Below are 18,006 nucleotides of genomic sequence, written 5' to 3' on the forward strand. Positions count from 1 at the left end.
TGGCTGATTCTGATTGATTTCACCTGGCAGCTCTGCTAGTTCTCCTTGGTTAACTTCCTACTACTTCTTTTCCTTCCTTTTCCCTTTCTGTTTCCACAGGGGGCAGCGACGCACAAACAAGAGCAAACATGCGCACATGAGTGCACACGCGTGCACACAGGCTTACACAGGCTTACACAGGCTTAGGCGGGTGCACATCTGCGCACACAGGCTTAGACAGCTTACACAGGCTTGCACGGGTGCACACACGCGCACACACGTGCACACAGTCTTAGACGGGTTTACAGGCGTGCACACGCGTGCACACAGTGTAAGCATCTTTGCAAGAAACTTTAGTGATATCCACGACGTACACCTTCAGTTTCTGGGTTTCAGTTAAGACAACTATAGACACACCTCTTCCATTCCTGAGTAACTTACAGCAAACACATGCCACTCTGCTCCAATAAGCTTACAGTCTTTGATACATACCCCCTCATGATGTCACCTTTTTTCTACTCTGTTACTCCTCTAATCCTACTCTTACACTCTAGGGACATGGTTCACATGGCAGGGAAAATTGGGATTCACTATCCTTATCCTCATTTGCATAGGATTGCCTACTAATGCTTGGTTACATCTCTCAGACTGAGCTTCCCCCCTTAGCAACCACTACTCAGTAGCCATGTTGTCTTTAGCCTGCCATTCACCTGCATGGCAGAAGAATATTTTTAATAAAATGCCTATTTTTGGCTTTTATTTTTTTTTCTGTTTTTTCGCTACACTTAAACATCAGAGATCGGGGAAAAAAATTATTTTTTATTATTTTGCAACAGATAAAAATGCCAGTGGCCTTATATTTGGCCGTTGGCATGTTTCCTCAACTGGATGCATCCTTTATTTGGAGCTGTCATAGCTCCGTTTTGCTATTTGCAGAACGGTACTCTGTTACCAACAGACTACATTTCTGCAAATAACACTACTCTTACTCGGACAGGTTAGTGTTTCCTGGATCGCAAATTTAGCTTATTTGCATAGCTTTCAGCAGCAAATGAGGTAATTTGCATAACATAACACTGTCCGTGCAAGAGTAGTTTTAGGAGCTCTCATGCATGCCTGCCGGCTGTTCCTGGATCGCTCGGCAAACATATTGGCTGTCTGGAGTCTTACTCTACTCTTAGACTCCGTGCAAGCCTTCGTGAATCCAGCCCAGAGTCTTGTATAGTTCTGTTGTTTGATATATTTCTTATACTGATAAGAGGTGATTTCATGAAACAAAGTAATTTCAAGAGTATTACAGTGCCCAAGGGAAACCTATTTTGCAAAGTTCAGTTACACAGAAACTTGTTATGCTATTGGGCAAAGTTACAGGTACTGACTTAGATTTCTGGCATATGTGTATGTGTATGTGCATGTGTTCATGTTTATTTGCAAAACCCTTCACTGATATGTGTTAATATGGCAGACAGATTTTGAAAGTCCTTACTTCTTGCATTTGATCAGACTATTGCAAAGAACTGGAGAATATTTTAGCAAGACCAGTATATTTTTATACAAGCAGCTTATTCCGATATGGATGCATGCACCAAGGCATTCATTTTGATAATCTAGCTGGGTCCGAGGCCATAAAAAGAGAGCATTCATTTGTGTATGCACCAGCAGTATATGAAGGAGAAGGTGAAAACCATTGTATTGTTGTACAGGCTGAGTCAAGGGAAGACCCTAAGTATTTGAAATGCAAGTTCAGAGAAATGTGTAACCCAAGGTGCCCATTTTGTTACAGGACCTAAACTGGGAAACTTGATGGCTGCCCCGAGAAGCCAGGTCTGCAATCCCATTCTCCCGGCTCCCATGGGAGTGGAGATAGGGCCGCCATTTCATTTCACACCAGGGTCAGCAGGTTGGCCTCATGTCCTTCACCCAGCACTGTGGGGATGCCATTCTGTGAACAGTACCACCCATGAGGCAAGACGCCACATGGCAGGAGGCTCGAAGTGATCTACATTTGTCAGTGCCTGACACCATGGGAGAGAGAGACTGAGGTGTGCTGCAAAATGCAGAGAGTTAGGGGGACCTAGGACTATCTCCCCATGTGAGTTTGAAAGGCCTAGGTGCAAGGCAAAGGGGAGAACCACTGTCACAAAAGTCTGGATGAGGGACTGTTTGTGGCTTTGTGGCCCAGCAGAGTTCCATGAGGCTGGGAAGATCTCCTGAGAGGCTCCAAGAGCACGTACAATACTGCATGATTTGGCAGCAATCAGGTGATTTGTAACACTGGAAAAGAGCTCTCTCTGCTGGGTAGAAATTTAAGCCTGGAGGGGGGCTGTCATGATGGAAGTCTGGAAGGGAGAGAGAGATGGAAAGTGACATGGACAGAACAGCTCCCACCTGGGTGAGCGGGTATGGACCATGCCCCATCTGGGAAGGAAGTCTGGAAAGAGTAGAGAGGCAAATAGTGGCAGGACCGGGTGACGGGTGTCAGGCAGAGCTCCCCACAATGGAAGTCTTTAAGGCAGCAACTGGCAGAGAGTAGCAGGGCCCAGAGAGCTCCTTCCTGGGTGAAAGGGATCAGACAGAGCTCCTCATGATGGAATTCCTTGAGGAAGCACCAGGGCGGCTGTTGGAGTAGCCTGGAGAGCACCTGGGGGTGAATGCATCCAACATCACTCCATAACCGATGGCATCCCTAAAAGATCTCAAAGTCCCCAGAGCTGATCTGGATGACTCTGAAGCCTTCATGAGAGCAGATCTGCCCCTCAGCAGCCGAGGGGAGTTCCAGAGGGGCAGATGGGATCAGGGGGAAGCTCCCCTGAGAAGGTCCTAGGGCATGAATGATCTGGTATTATTTGCCAGCCTGCAGGAGTCATGGAGATGGCAGAGTCCCCTGACATGGGGGGGGGGGCACGACTGGGGAAGGTGTCTTGGCCAGGTCAAAGGGGAGGCCTGTAGGGGTTGGCTCTGACAGAATTCAGTAAGGAACCACCTGGCAGATGGGTGTGGGACCTGGAACATGCCTGCCTGAGTGAGTGAGGTCAGGCAGAGCACCCATGGCAGAAGTCCTGGAGGGAGTGCCGGATGGTGGCAGAGCATGGAAGGCTCCTGCCAGGGTGAAGGCATCCGACCTTACCCCATACCCAATGACATCCCCAAAAAATAGCAAAGTCCCCAGAGCTGCTCAGGATGGGAAAGCAATGGGAATGGCTGCCCCGGGAAGCCAGGTCACCATTCAGACTGAGCAGTCTAAACTGGGACATTTCTGTGTCCCAAAGACAATGTTTGGGATTCCAGCACAGAGACTTCCTAACTGGGACTGTCCTGGAAAAACTGGGACTGTTGGTCATCTTGGTGTAACCCCCAGACAAATATTACACTAGAGAGGCATTCATTTTACTCGAGAGATGAGAAACCAGGGGAAACTTTTGCAGCTTATATAACGGATCTAAGAAACAAGGCTAAAACATGTTGGTTCAGTGACTTCAAAGATGAGTTAATAAAGGACAGACTCATGTGTGGTATTAATAGTGCTGCTGTGAGAAAGAACTTGCTTTGTGACAGTGATTTAATGTTGAGTAAAGCTATAGAGATTCATCAAATTCATGCAGTGACAGAAAAACCCACAAGTATACTTGCAAGTGGCAAGAGCATGGTTTTAGCAGGCTCCAGATCAAATGTAGATAGCATGCAACAAATGGAAAACAGAAGTAGGTCTAAGCACATGGCAGTCACAGTCCCTGCTAGCTTATCAAGGAAACCATGTAATTTTCCATCAAGTTCTTAGACCATTTCAGTTAAAGGAGCATGCTCAGTACAGTGCAAGCATGAATCAGCAAGACTCAAGTCCAGCTTTATTGTTAATTGTCACAATTGTGGTGCAAATCATGAGTCTAAAAGAGAGAAATACTTAGCATTTGTTCAGCAATGTCAAAAGTGTAAAAAATGGATCCATTTCCAAAAAGTTTGCAAATCAGGTAAACCTCATGCAGTTATAAAGAAAGGTCACACAAAGAAGCAGGTTGATCAAGTAGAGATGCAGCAGTCAGCTTTCTATGCAGATGATGTATCAGTAATTGGTAAAAGAGTTGAGGCAGTGAATTTATTGGGAAAAAGCAAAGTGTTCTGTACTGTCCGGATCAATGGTAAATCCACAGAACTTAAAGTAGACACCGGTTCAAAGTGTAATTTGATATCAGCAGACACATTTGCTAGAGTGAGAGTTAATGAACAACTCAATGTGGCCAACAGTGTGAAACTTGTTGCTTATGGAGGTGAAGAAATTCAAACCGAAGGCTCAGTAATAGTTTCATATTATTTGGCCAAGAACTATTACAAATTGTTACTCTATGTAGTCTAAAGACCAGTACAGTCTTTATTGGGTCTTAAAGATAGTTTGAGAATGAATCTGCTTTTTTTTAACCAAAGAAGTTCATCATATAAGTGCATCTCCTAGTTCTAATTTTTCTAAAGCCATTTTCTCAGAATATGCTAACATTTTTGATGACAGGTTGGGCAAACTTCCAGTAGTGTATTCCATGAAGTTAGACCCAGAGGTCACTCCAGTAGTCAGACCAGCAAGAAGAGTTCTGATAGCTATACAGGATAAAGTTAAGGCTCAGATGGATAAAATGGTGCAGTAAGGTGTAATTTGTCCAGTTACAGAACCTACTGAATGGGTATCATTTATTGTAGCAGCTCACAAAAAAGACTCAGTCGAAATCAGAATATGCATTGACCCACAAGATTTGATCAAAGTATTGAAAAGACCACATCATCCAATGCGCACAGTCAAAGAGGTTGCAAGACTAATACCAAATGTCACTGTTTTTTCTGTCTTTGATGCAAAGAGTTCACTCTGGCAAGTGATGCTTGATCGTAAATTCTCATCACTAACCACTTTTGGTACTCCGTTTGGCAGACACAGATTTCTAAGGATGCCATTTGGAATAAATTATGCAAGTGAAGTCTTTCAGCATGCAATGGAGCAGATTTTTTTGGGTTATCCTTGGGCCATAATAGTAGATGATTTATTGGTTGGAGGCAATGCTGTGCATGACTGAAACCTAAAGAAAGTTCTAGACATAGCACATGAAGTAAACTTGAAGCTCAGTCCTCTGAAGTGCAAATTACAACTTCCAGAAGTTACATATGTAGGTCATTTATTTACCAGTACTGGGTTGAGACCAGATCCGACCAAGCAAACAGCTATCCTTGACATGTCAGCACCAGGAAATATTCCAGATGTACAGCATCTCTTAGGCATGGTCAGCTATTTAGGCAAGCTTATACCAGACTTCACTGAGTTGACAGCACCTTTAAGAGAGCCAAAGCACAAAAATGTTGCATGGTCATTGTTAGAGCAGTACCAGAAGGCATTTGAAGACCTCAAGCAGAAAATTTCCACCCCACCTACATTAATATACTCTGATGTGAACAAACCAGTTACTCTTTCCTGTGATGCTTCAAAATTTGGACTAGGTGCAGTTATATTTCAAGAGGGCAAACCAGTAGCCTGTGCTTCTAGAACACTTACCCAAACTGAGATGCAGTATGCTCAAATTGAGAAAGAACTTTTGACAATACTATTTGCATGTTCCAAATTTCCTGATTATATTTATGGTCGAGCTATTCAGATTGAAACTGACCCCCACTCTCTAGTTACTATTCTAAAGAAGCTTATGCATTCAGCACCAGCAACATTATAAAGAATGATGCTCAGATTGTAAAAGTACAACTTCAAAATGGTCTATATGAAAAGCAAACTACTCTATCTGGCTGATACCTTATCCAGATCACCCAGGAATACAATGGAACAGCTTGACACTGAGAATTTTGACTTTGACATGATCTCAGTGCATAATTTTTCTACCACTAGGCTTGATGCGTTGAGAGATCATACAAAGATTGATCCAATTTTGCAAAAGCTCAATCACTGCATTAATGTTGGATGGCCGTCAAAGCAATCTAATGTACCACCTGAAATGCAAACCTATTTTCCTTAAGAGATGAACTGTTGATGGAAGAGGGCATTATTTTCAAAGGTTCTAAAATTGTTGTTCCTTCTTCCTTATAACATGAGTACATCCAGATTTTGCATCGTGGTCACCCACGTTCTGCATCCACTAAGAGGTGAGTGAGAGAATTAGTATTTTGGCCTTTATTACTGAAAGACACCAATAAAGTACTTTCTGCTCGTTCAGTATGTAATATATTAGACCGCATTTGCAAAGAGAACCTCATCAGCTAAATCCAGTTCCTGAACTACCTCGGTCAACAGTAGCTGCAGATATCTTTGAGTGGAACATTTGGTATTAGTAAACTCTTATTTGAATTGGTTTGAGATTGATCTACTACTTAATCTAACATCCACTACTGTTATTAATAAGCTGAAATGTCATTTCACAGTCCATGGTAGTCCACATAAAGTTTTTTCTGACAATGATACTCAATTTACTAGTTTATTTCAGAAATTTTCAAGAGAATGGGACTTTGTACATGTTACTAGCAGTCCTGAATATCCACAGTCAAATGGTCTAGCTGAATGTGCAGTGCAGAGTGCAAAGCAAATACTTGAGAGATCAAAGTGTGACAATACTAATATCTTTTTGAATCTACTTAATCTCAGAAACATACCCTGTGACGATATTCTTTGCTCACCTGCTCAAAGACTTCTTTCCAGGCAAACCATAACTACACTGCCTATTAGTTCCAGTTTATTGAGACCTAAAGATAAGAACAAATTATTCAAGAAGTGTTCTATCCAGAAGTTCACTTATGACAAGTTGAACAGATTTCTTCATCCGTTGAGGGAAGGAGAGACAGTGAGAATACAAATGGCTAAAGGTTTCAACTGGATTGGTCAAGTTACAGGCATGTGTGCTGAGCCAAGATCCTACCTTGTAGAATCTGAGGGTATAGAGTACAGGAGAAATCATAGGCATCTTCTTCCTGTACCAGAATCAACATCACAACATTGTTTCTGTGATATAGACTCTAGATCTCATGTTCTCATTCCAGAGTGTGCTCCTACCTCTGATTCCATTCTTGAAGATGTTCCAAACAATTCTAAGAGCGAACATTTTGCAGAGATAGCTCCAGTTGCTAATTCCAATTCCCAGTTTTATGTCACACAATATGGACGAGTATCCAGGCCCAGTGCAGCAACATGGACTTAACTGGGTATATATCTATCTCATCTTGTGTAAATACATGATAGAGAACTGTGCGTGATATCTGCATGCCAAATAGATTCATAACGTGGCATGTTTTATTTTTCAAGCGGGAAGATGTAGATCAGAGTGCACGTGCCGTGTGCTGTGTCTTTACGAAGCATGTCAAAGACTGAGCGTGCATGTATAAATGTTAAGCATGTGCCATTTCTAGTGCCATGTTGAGAATGCAGCCAGTGAGTAAGCATGTATGATTGCAGCAGTTAGTTTGTATATGTTACGCAAGTAAAAGTCAGTAAACTTTTATTGTGATGTGTTTGTATAAAATAAAGCTGCTTGAACAGAATTCACAAAGACTCTTCTGTTGTGTCCAAAGTAGGAGAGCGACACCCCCCAACCATTATTAGGGAACAGCTCTTCAATGCATTTTCCAAGGCCAGAAACACAACATAGATATGCCTCCAAATATCCTGTGATGCTTACTAAATAGCATGAATGATGACCTCTCTTGTCCTCTTGAATAACTTTTCAACTGAAGCCTACAGTCAGATTTTGTGCCCAAGGAATAGAAGATGGCTACAGTCATTCCCTGCTCAAAGGAGGTCCAATTACTAATCCGGGAAACTACAGGTCCACAAGTCTGACCAGCCTTAAATATAACGCCATGTAAAGAATCATCATGGACATGATAAATGAGGACATAGATAATCTTCAGATGCTGTACCCATCACAGTTTGGCTTTGTCAAAGGCCTATTAAATCTGATGCACTTCTTTGAGAGGATCACTAAAGCAATGGATGAGGACAAGACTGTACACACATGCATTCATGCATTATAGACAAGCTCGCTAAATTATGTATTAACCATTTTATCACCCACTGGATACCTAACTGGTTCATTGATAATACCCAGAGGTCATTCACTACCAGAGTCCTCCAGGGATTGGTACTGGGCCAATTTTTTTTTGGCATCTACTTCTCTGAAGTGGAAGCAAGTGCTGAAGGTTTATGATGGACTACGTTTGCAGATGACTGCAAGCTGCAGGTTATCATCAACTTCCCTGCAGACACTAGCATTCTCCAAGAAGGCCTATCTCTGACTAACAAATGGTGCCAAAGCCATAGTCTTAACCTCAATGCTAAGAAATGCATAATTGTACCCTTTGGGAAGTCAACCATCCTGGCTAATATCAATATTGATACTACACCCCTAAGAGTCAACCCAGTGATCAGGTAACTGGCTACACACATAGACAGTAGCCTTACTTTGACCACCATGTGGCCAAAGTCTTGAGGACATCCTTTTATGTTGTGCAATTTAAGTAAGTCCATGGCATCTAGGTCCAAAGAGATCATTATCCTGCTGTTCACTGCCCTTATCAGATCAATCATAGAGTACAATGCTCTGTTAGGTATGTACCTGACCAAGCATATGTGGCAAGTGGAGCAACCTCAGAGATTCCTTACAAAAGGATACAAAATGTAACAAACCTGCCTCACACAGAGTGTTTTAAAGGCATTTTCTTCTACTTAGTCTCCTATAGATTGCTGAGGATTGATCTATGCCTGGCTTACAAGGCATCAGGAAACCCACCTTGAATCTCCTGCATATTCATAAGTTAAACAGTACCAGAAATGCAAGGTCTAAGGAACTGAATTTTGTCTGTGACTTAAACAGAACATGGTGGAGAGAGAGGTATGTGTCACAGAGCGTTCATCTCTTGTGGAACAGGCTTCCCATCCATGTAAAGCTGAGTTTGTCTATTACCCAATAGAAGTGCAACCTAGACCAGTGGATTGGGAACAGAAAATTTACACTGGGTCTGACACTCATCTCCCTTATGGGCAGAGATAACTTATAAATACCTGGCCCTGAATGCCCTATTTCTATACAGGATGTCATTATTCTTTCTGGAAATCTTGGCTATGGTTAAAAAGGCCCTCTGGGTTGGTAGCCTAGTAACAATATTTCAGTCTATAAATCTATAGGAGATCTCCACTTCAGCTGTAAATAGAAGAAGTACGACAATTCTCGTTTACCTGTATTTCACTTTTTTGCCATTAACATACAAATATATGATTATTATTTCTAAGTCATTGCAATTTTTGCAGAATTTGCTTCTCATGCATTTGTTCAAATTTATATTAGTATCTGACTTCTCATACTTTGCTAATCTTTCATTTGCTGTCACCTGGGTGGCCTAATGATTAAGATGTTTGCCTTCCAAGTACAAGGTGCAGCGTTTGAGTCTCACAAGGGATAATTGGCTAGGCTTAAAAAAATGGCTCCCCAGGGCAGTTAGCCTAGTACTAACCTATAAACCCAAGTACAGTTTTGGTGGCATTCTTTGCATGTAACAGTCTTTGAATTCTTTTCAGCCAGAATGTACAAACACATAGAACAATGAAGGAAGTCATGGAAGCTTTCATTTCCTAAAGCTGTTCAAAAGTGTGTTCTTAATCATTTTCTTCCTTAACAATTTTATGCATATAAGGTAATGATTTAAAATGCATCCAGAAGTAATAGGTAATAATGCTGGTTATTCCTCACTAAAGTATATGCTGGACATTCACTTCCTATTGCAGAGCCCCCACTTTCCTTCAACCTCTACTTTGACTAGGATGTGGTACCTGACAGAGTTTCAGCCATCTTGTATGAGCAGTTGCAATTCTGAAAACAGATAACGTTCTTGTACAACTACTATACTACAAATATTTCCTGGTCTACACAAACTGTCTGCATGTAATTTTACTACAATACCACAAGAAAATAATATACAATGCAGATTATTATTTTTCTCATACATATCTTACATTCTCACATGTATTTATAAATACACTTATGTGATCACTTAACATTCCAATTGTATTTAGATGCAGTGTGTATAGATATGTTTATGCTTTCTTTTGCAGTACTGTAATAACATTAAAGTTAAATTTCTACAGGTACACAAATTTAATCTAGCTTCAGGTATGTAACTTTGTTATTAAAGCTATGTTTAACATATGTTAAGTATGACCCAAAAGAAAAAAATTAATCTTACAGGTTCATAGTTTCATAGCACGATACTAAGCTATTGCTCTGGAGGCCCTTATAAGCCTAGCCAAGAATTTCACCCATGTTCCCACAAAGTCAGCACCTGTTGTCCCTGTCCAGCAAGGACACAGATGGGATCCCAGGGGTATATTTTCTGTTTCCCATCCAGTCATCCAGGTTCCTCTTAAAGAGGGCTAGTGAGGTACTCTGCTTGTCATTGAGAGGAAGTCTATTCCACAGATGGGTGAGTCGTTGGGACACAAATCTATCCTGCCAACAAGTTAACTTATGGGGGAGTTGTTGGTACACAAATCTATCCTGCCAACAAGTTAACTTACTATAGATCTTTGACCTTCTTACATCCACCTGGTCTACCCTCTCAGCCAGCTGGTCTGCCCTACACTTCTTCAGGTCATTCTATCTGTGACAGCACTGTTGGCAGGTGTGGGTGATCCCTTTTGAGTTTTCCATGTTCTCACCCAAATCCTGCCAGATATGGATATTTTTTTACAATTACTACCTCTAGCACATGCCTCCATCTTATGCCTTGATCTTTTCCAGATACATCTCCTTCAGGAGTAATTCATGATTTTGGTTTCCTTATCAAACCAGCTCAAACCACAACCTCATGCCTTAACAAGTGCTACCATGATTAGATGGGCCAGAACTAGAACGAAGAAAGAATAAGCTTGTCTGTGGTCCACAGATATAGGACTCCTCCCTCTGCAGTATGTCAGTACCTTAACCAAACTCACTTAACCAGCAGGGGTATTACAGTAGGTAGTGTTATTATTGGCCAGTTTGGTTTAACCAAAAATGCTTTGTCCCATACATGTTTTTTTTTTTAAAGGAATGCATTCTAATTTAATTTATATGGTTAAAACGTGATGCAATAATCATTTCTACCTCTCATTACTGATAATTGGTACCATTGCTATAGTTTTCCTTAGCTGTGTTTTTAGAAGTATCCTAATATTTTTTGTATACTTTTTTTGGGGGGGCGGGTCATAAATATATATATATATATATATATATATATATATATATATATATATATATATATATATATATATATATATATATATATACATATATATACATACATATATATATATATATATATATATATATATATATATATATATATATATATATAATATAATGAGCAAGTTCTGTAAACTATGAATTATTTTCAGGTGACAAGGAGTACCAGATATAATGTAGATAGAGATGACGTATGATTGTGCAAACTGAAATACATGATGACTCCATTTTATTTATTTCTGAATATCTTCAAATCTGAGCATGTCTGAGCATATCCACACTGTCTTGCTACATGCTAGAGACTGCTGGGGATTGCTGTGTTGTCAGCAGCTGTCCACAGTGTGTTCACATGAACCTGAGGCCACATTCTTGAGCAGCTGAGAGCAAAATACATCCATAAGTGACTGTACACATTGCAAATTACTGTGATTCATAGGGGTAAACATAAAACAGCCTCATTTGCATATAAAACATGCAAATGTACCTGAATGTACATGAAAAAGTTTAATATTGCTATATTAATTTGCACTTACTCGAGTTATGTGACAAACGTGTTAGAGAACCACAAACTGCTTAAAGTAAGGAAATAATAATAACAAAAATTTTGTAAAATTAGTGAGTTATATTTAAGATATGTTTATTTTACTGATATCATGGGCATTTTATCATGACTATTACTTAATACTGTAAAGCTGTTAATTGTAAGGGAACAGTGATTATAGTAGCAGAGGAAATGATTAGGGATGACAGAAAAATCATTTAATTTTAGTTTCTGGCGTCATTCCAAGTGGATCCAGTATCTATCAGCCTGGAATGACATGATCAATAGGCCTTGATGCTTTGCCAGAGATGGTCTTCATCTGTCACCACTGAGATTTCAGCTACTGGCCTAGGCTTTTGCAACCCCCATAGTGCCTTTTTTAGTCAGTGTCTCATGGACAAAATTCCTGACATAAGAACTCCATCTAAGAACAACCTCAGGGTTTTGCTGCTAAATGCTAGGAGTCTTAACATGAAACTGCATTCACTGGAAGCAGTCCTCACCTTGGAAGACATAGACATTTGTGCAGTCGCAGAGACATGGTTCAAGACTGTGAAGAGCACCCCAGCCATATTGGACTACACCTCCTTTCATACGTTCAGACCACAAACTGAAGGCATGAAAACTAAAGGAGGTGGTTTATCAATATTCGTGAAAGACAAATCCTGCAGATTGGTTAGACATGTTTCCCTGGAGATACTTCAGGTTCAACTAACTGTTGGTAAGATACCTATTCAAGTCATTGCCAGCTACAGGATGCCCTCCATGAATCAAAATACCCACTCTGCTTATTTGGATCTATGTGAGTCTATCAAGATACATCTGAACACCATGATTTTGGGTGGCTTTAACTACCCATACATTGACTGGGGAAATTAATGTTCCTCGACTTCATTAACTCCAACGCCCTGAACCAGCTAGTTGACACCCCCACAAAGGGTGCCAACATCCCGGATCTGGTACTCACCAATATGGAAAACCATTATAGCATCTCCATTGGGAGTTCTTCCCTGGTGAGATATGACCACAAATCAGTCTCATTCGAAGTTGATATCACACCTGAACCCCCCCCCCAAGCACAAACTAAACTAAAAAAACTTCACCAAAGCAGATTATAATCTCTTATGGGATGGCATTAATTACTTCACTGCACCGCCTCCCTCAGAAGGAACTGGCAACTATGCCAAGTTCTACACAAATGCTTTATACAAACACCTGAACAACTGAATTGGCACGGCCCTACTTGATAGGACCAAAACAAGCTCATCAAGGAAGAGCAAACCTGTCTGGTGGACAACTGCCATTAACGGGCTTTAGAATAAGAGGAAGAAATTGCTGTCTAAGAGTAAGAGGGAGTGAGCCCCAAACTGGAAACACTCCCTCCTCAGCTTAAACAAGCAAATAATTCTCCTTGTGAAATTCTCCAAAACTAACTACAAATCCAAATTAGCTTCCTCAACTAAGGACAACCATAAGGAATTCTTTAGTTACATCCGTAACCTAAAAGAAAAGGCTCAGATTTGTGCCAAGCAGGTAGTTGATGCTACATATACCGAGCCTGTGGACATTGCTAATCTGTTAGCTGACAGGTTCTGTGAAAGCTTCTCTCCCCTTTCCCTGCCACACTTACCATACATCCCTACCACCTGTCCTCTACCCTGTATCTCTAAAGAGTAGGCTGTGAACACCCTTTCTAAGATCAAAAACACAACATCCATGGACTTGATAACATCTCAGGCTGTGTCCTACATGGGCTCAAACAGGAATTAGCAACACCATTGGATACTCTTTCCAATCATAGCCTAAGCACTGGCTTCATCCAAGCTGAATGGAAAAAGGTCACCGTTATTCCCTTGCACAAGGCTGATGCCTCCACTGACCCCAGGACTTTAGACCTATTAGCCTGACTAGCCATATCTGCAAGGCCATGAAGAGAGTCATCATGGACATTATCAACAGAGACATTGGTAAACTCCAAACATTTGACTCTACTCAATTTGGATTTGCAAAGGGAGATCATGCATGTTAAACCTGGTGGACTTCTTTGAGACAGTCACCAAGGCCCTTGATGAGGGGAAATCTGTGCATACAGCCTACCTCAATTTTCCAAGGCTTTTGACACTACCCCCACTCAGACATAATTGACAAACTGACCCAGCTAAATGTTAACCCATATATCATTAGATGGGTTACTAACTAGTTCACTGATAGAACCCATATAGTCAAAATAGGGGAATCCACCTACAACAGCCAATCTGTAACAAGTGGTGTACCACAGGGATCAGTCCTGGGACCTTTACTGTTTGGAATCTATTTCTCTGAAGTGCAAGCAAAAACTAAAGGTCTGTGGCTAACAAGGTTTGCTGATGACTGCAAACTGGCAGTGGTCATAGAATCTCCAAACAATGTCAACATCCTTCAAGAGGGTCTTACACCAACAAATGTCTGGTGCCAAAGTCATGGCCTTAAACTCAATGCAAAAAAAGTATTGTCATGCCTTTCAGTAAGAGTGATGTTCCTGCTAACTACCACATCATCAACAACACCCTAAGTATGCACTCAGTGGTAAGAGACTTGGACATTCAGGTCAACAGTAACCTTACCTTTGATCACCATGTCTCCACAGTGGTAAGAAGGGCATTCTATATTGCTCATTTCATAAGTAATGGCATTGCCTCCAGAAAAAAGAAAGAAGTTATAACCTCCCTGTACTTTTCCCTCATCAGGCCAATAATTGAGTACAATGCCCCTTTGGGCATGTACCTTTACAAGCACCTGCAGCAACTATAGAGACCACAAAGGTTCCTCACAAGGAAAATTCAAGGTCTTCAGCATCTGTCATATGAAAATCATCTGAAATCACTGTCACTTTATTCTGTTTCATACAGACTGCTCAGAGGTGATCTCTGCCTTGCATATAAGACAAACTTTGACCCTGCTTTATTGGAAATGCTGCATATCCATAAGTCAAATGGTGTATGGGGTTACTCACTCGAATAGCCTTAACCTAGTATGTGACATTAATAGACCTGCTGCAGAGACAGAATTGTCTCCCACAGGTTACCACACCTTTGAAACAGGCTCCCACTTCATGTCATGTAGAGCACTTCATTGGCCCTCTTCAAATGCAATATGGATGATTGGATGGGTAACCATAAGATCACCCCAGTGGTTGCACCTATGTCCCTCTTGGACAGGGGTGATAAGAGCTGATAATGGAAATATGGGTAAAACATGGGTAGGCTTGTAAGGGCCCTAGGGTCATTAGCTTAATAACCTTCTATGATCCTATGATCATTTAGAGGTTGCGCATGCATGGTAGCAATGCAGTGATTTAATTGTGAAGTGGTAAGGATGCATTGTTGGCTTTCTTTTACTTGGGGATTTATGATTGTTACTGTTGAATGAAAAATAACAGTATTATAAATATTCGAGAATGGTAGGGGCTAGGGGAGGATAAGTCTGTTATAAAGATGATTGCTTTATTAATTTGAATGTATTTATTTATCTCACTTTGTATATTAGAACAGCACAACTTTATTTGGGCTGGAATGAGATTTTGTATGTGTATATAATTATGGGGTGGCCACGGTGATGCAACAGTTAGCATTGCTGCCTCACAGCAAGAGGTTCTCTGGTTTGATCCTCAGCTGGGGTGCCTTCTGTGTGGAGTCTGTATGTCCTCCCTGTGGTCGCGTGGGTTTCCACCGTGTACTCTGGTTTCTTCCCACATCCCAAAGACATGCTGTAGGTGGATTGGACACTCTAAATTGGCCCTAGGTGTGTGTGTGTGTGTGTGTGTGTGCCTTCTGTGGAAGGTTGGGCGCTGGGCTGGCAACTCGACACCATAAAACTCCACTGCCAATCATGAGCGGACAGGTAATCCGCTGTGGCGACCCCTAACCAGGAAAAGCCGAAAGAAGAAGAAGAATGTGTATATAATTATGGGGTTTGTGTTACTTAACGTTTTTTATAGGATGGCAGCAACACATAGTCAGTGTCTGTAGTCTGACTAATGATTACATCAAAATCTTTTTGTGCATGACTGTAGCCTTTTTATTTTATTATTTTTTTTTTCCATTTTCCATAATGATGCAAAACAGGGATTAAGGCAGTAAAAAGACAACTTCAGTCATAAGGAAAATTGCATCCTTATGAAACCCTTAGGGCATATGAAATTTCTATTTGGTAAAGGAGGGCCAACACAAGCTGAGAGGCAAAAGTCTGGAATCAAGTTGTCCTAGACATTAATGCAGTGGATGGCAGAAACCATACACTAATATAGTGCAAGAAAAGAGCAAATGGTATAGTAGGGTGTGCTAGAAGCATGGTGTCGCAGAATGCAATCGCCCGTACCACTACCGGGGGGACTTGCAACAATTATCTTGTTAACTCTAGATGAGGAATACCTCCTCTGCATACATGGGAATGACTATGATACAGACAATGATGGCACTGGAGAAATTAGAGGTAGTATGGGCACTGGCTATAATGTACACCTGTAGTAACAACACTCATCTACTTAAGAAGGTTGGTTTAAAAACAAAAACATATATCTAGCTAGAGAATTGAATGCTGACAAGGAATGATTACATTAAACACACTACAATTGCTATTAACAGGTGACCCTTCAACATCGGCAGAGAATGACAATGAAGGCAGTGTGCATGGTACATGTCCTCTTCTCCTCCTTAATAAGCACACTGTAGTGTTAGGCTATTATTTTTTTAGCCATTTTTTTTCAAATAATGTTTTACAGGGTCAGTAACCAAAGAAAACACTTCCACTAAACTATTAAATTTGCAGCATATCAGCATTGGAATGCCTGTTGAAGATGTTTATCATGATAATGTAGTTATATTTATCAGACAATCTAAGTTAAGTGGCACGCAGTATCCTAGTTTAATGACAGGATCGCACACCTCACAACATCCTAGTAACTCTGCAGGAAGTGACAGTGCAACACAAAGTCAAGCACATGCTGACATTACACTCTGGATTGTACAGGAAGAAAACCCATTTCATGTCAACACCAGTATCTCCAAACCCAAATGAAAACTTTGAGGACAATAGCAGGCATTCAGAGGTAACAATGTCCACAGGGACACCTTTATAAAGGGGAGTCAGGTGTGGACATTTGTTACAACTACCCCGTGTAAACCAAAATACATTGGCTGATAGCAATAAATGTGCTGAACTTTTTTAGGGCTCAGAGCATTGCTACATAGAGTCAGATGGAAATTTTCCAAATCATCCAGGGTATGCTAGAGGATTTAGTTGTGTAAACTAGTAAGTAGTAGACCAACCCAGCTCCATGACAAACAAAGGCTTTATTGGACAAAACACTCGAAACAGCAAAAACGAACAGTGAACTAGAAATCTGTAAATAAAATTTTACTTAGCGCTTTCACCCATCGTACAACTTGGGCATCATCAGAGTGATCACTCTGATGATGCCCAAGTTGTACGATGGGTGAAAGCGCTAAGTGAAATTGTATTTGCAGATTTCTAGTTCATTGTTCATTTTTGCTGTTTCCAGTGTTTTGTCCAATAAAGCCTTTGTTTGTCGTGGAGCTGGGTTGGTCTACTACTTACTATGCTAGAGGATTTTCAGAATTGGGATAATGTTATGATTGCGATGATGCATAGCATGGTGGGAAATCAAGCATCCTTGGCCACCTCTGTTCATGTACTAGATAGAACTTAGCAGACTCAAACAGGACTAAATCTAGGAAGGGGAAGAGGACAGGGTACAGGCCATATCACTTGAGACTACAAATGTTTCTCAGGAAAATACTGTATCTAGTCAGGAGAGCAATCACAAAAGGTTCCATGAAGGCCTCATCAGCATTCATCAACAACTACCAGAACCTCTAATTTGAGATCCCAGGCACAGTCCTACAGCACTGTCAGGTCAGTTTCTGCAAGATCACCTGCATCAAGTAGGTCACAGCATCAGACCAACTCACCATTTAGCTCTCCTGACCCTCTCTTCAAAATCACTTGCATTATCACCTAGCATTTGCTCTTAAACAACTGTGAATCAGCTGTGACGATACTGTTACTCAAAATTTAACCTTCAAAAACACAGTTGAATATTTAAATTAAAGAGGAATAAATTATGTATTAAAAGGGGGGGTGGCTGGTTTGTACACTTTACAACTGTATTTATCCACGTAATGGTAATGCTTAAAATGTCAAGAAACTGTGGAAAGAAATTTATATAACATACCATGATTTTGC

This window comes from Protopterus annectens, chromosome 1.part0, assembly GCF_019279795.1.
Source record: "Protopterus annectens isolate FY-2018-M chromosome 1.part0, PAN1.0, whole genome shotgun sequence".
NCBI classification, from domain to species: Eukaryota; Metazoa; Chordata; order Ceratodontiformes; family Protopteridae; genus Protopterus; species Protopterus annectens.